The sequence below is a fragment of the Arabidopsis thaliana genome, chromosome 3, assembly GCF_000001735.4.
Source record: "Arabidopsis thaliana chromosome 3, partial sequence".
Classification (NCBI taxonomy): domain Eukaryota; kingdom Viridiplantae; phylum Streptophyta; class Magnoliopsida; order Brassicales; family Brassicaceae; genus Arabidopsis; species Arabidopsis thaliana.
Genome location: NC_003074.8, coordinates 14,134,741 through 14,136,623, shown reverse-complemented (window position 1 = coordinate 14,136,623; position 1,883 = coordinate 14,134,741).

The following is a 1,883-nucleotide window of genomic DNA, read 5'->3' as shown; positions in this document are numbered from 1 at the left end:
CAAAATCCAATAAATTTCAAAATATAGAGTCTGCTTTATGCAANATTCATAATTCAAAATTCGAAAAGGCAAAAACGATTTCAATCCCTAAATCGAAAAATTCGAATTCCAATTCCGAATTGCAAAATTGATTTAGGGTTTTGTGAGTGCCTTCTCTAACTACTCCGATGAGTTCAAGTTCAGTGTCAGTGTCATCTGGTGTTGATGGAGCCCGTGGTTTTCCGGTGAATTGTGCGTGTGGAGCAGATGTGACGATCTTCACATCCAAGAGTCAAGACAATCCCGGAAGACCTTTTTCCGGTGTAAAACCAAAAGAGATCCGAAAATGTGGACAAACAAAAGAGATGTAAGTAGAGTTGGTGGTTATAATGTGTATTTATGTAGTTGCTAAACTTGTCGGATTTGGTTCGTGGGTTGTGCAATAGGGTCATTTGTTTAAGTGGGTTGAGGATGCTGTGCAAGAAGAGGTCGAAGATGCTTTAGAAAAATTTGGAGTCATTGCAAATGAGCTTAACAAAATCAAATCTGAGGCGAAAGAGCTACATGTGATGTTACAAGAACTGAAAGAAGAAGCAGAATTGGGCAAAAAAGAATTCCGCAAGTGGAAAGTTTGCTTAACAATGTGTTTTGTGTGGCTTTGCTTGATCACCATTGCCATTGTTTACGTAATGTTTGGTAATAAAAAGAAACAGGACTTTGTAATGTCGGATTTGTGACCTTATTATTCCCTGATTTTATAATACTTTTGATTTGTGACTTTGTAATGTTATTTCATTGGTTCGACTGAACTAGAGATAGTTCATCTGGTTCGAAACAGTTTAGTTCAAATGGTTCATCTTTCGTCACATTACCCTGTTCAACTGTATATTTTGGTTGCACATCGTAATAAATCATAAATACTTGCATATTTAAAACAAAGTGGTTCACAAGGTTCATACATAAATACACTTGCATAATTAAAACAAAGTGGTTCACATGGTTCAAAAGTAAATACTTGCATAATGAAAACAACGTGGTTCACATGGTTCATACATGGTTCAACGAGAACCACGCCCTCCTCTAGCTCGGAGGATACTAATAGCACTCCTCATTGATCGTAGTTCCTTGAATAATTGGGTCTCAAGCTCAGTGATCCGGTCAATCATAATGCGTATCTTCTCGTGGATGGCTCGAACATCGGAACTTGCCAAGCAGGAGGTCCTTCTTCTCGCTTGTCCTTCCGGCTACAGTACTTCGAAAACTCCTCTTCAATGGCTTCCTCCCACCACTTATGCAAGTGTTCTCCATCCACCTCGGTCAGATTTAGTGGACTTCGGAATCTTGTTTTCCCGTGGAGATTGCCACCAACCACATTACCCTTTTCAACGTCTTTTCCACAGTAGCACTTAGTCAGAATGCCCCAATTCCTGTCCCGTATTGCATTGTAGTAGTCGAAACCGTCAGATTTCTCACTAGGAGAGGAGTCGGAGCTTCCGTTAAAAGAGATAGGCATGTCTGTCAAATACAAAATATAAAACTATCTAATACTTGACTAAACCCTAGATCTTGACTAAAATAAACCCTAGATCTTGACTATTATAAACCCTAGATCTTGACTAAAATAAACCACATAAACCCTATATCTTTAATAGAAAAGATCTAACCTTGTGAAGAAATGACGTCGTTTGCCGGAAAAATCTCGTCGCCCGAAAATACTTGACGCCGCTAAAGAATCGCCGCCGTCTTCTTCAGCAGAGGGTTTTCTCGAATTTTCGATTTTTCACACAAGTAAATGATTAAATATAGATGAAAATCCTCAAAACCCTACCATTACAAAAAAATATTTTAAACATAGGGACCCACCAAAATCTAACTTGAGTTGATAAATCCAAACATTTATTCCT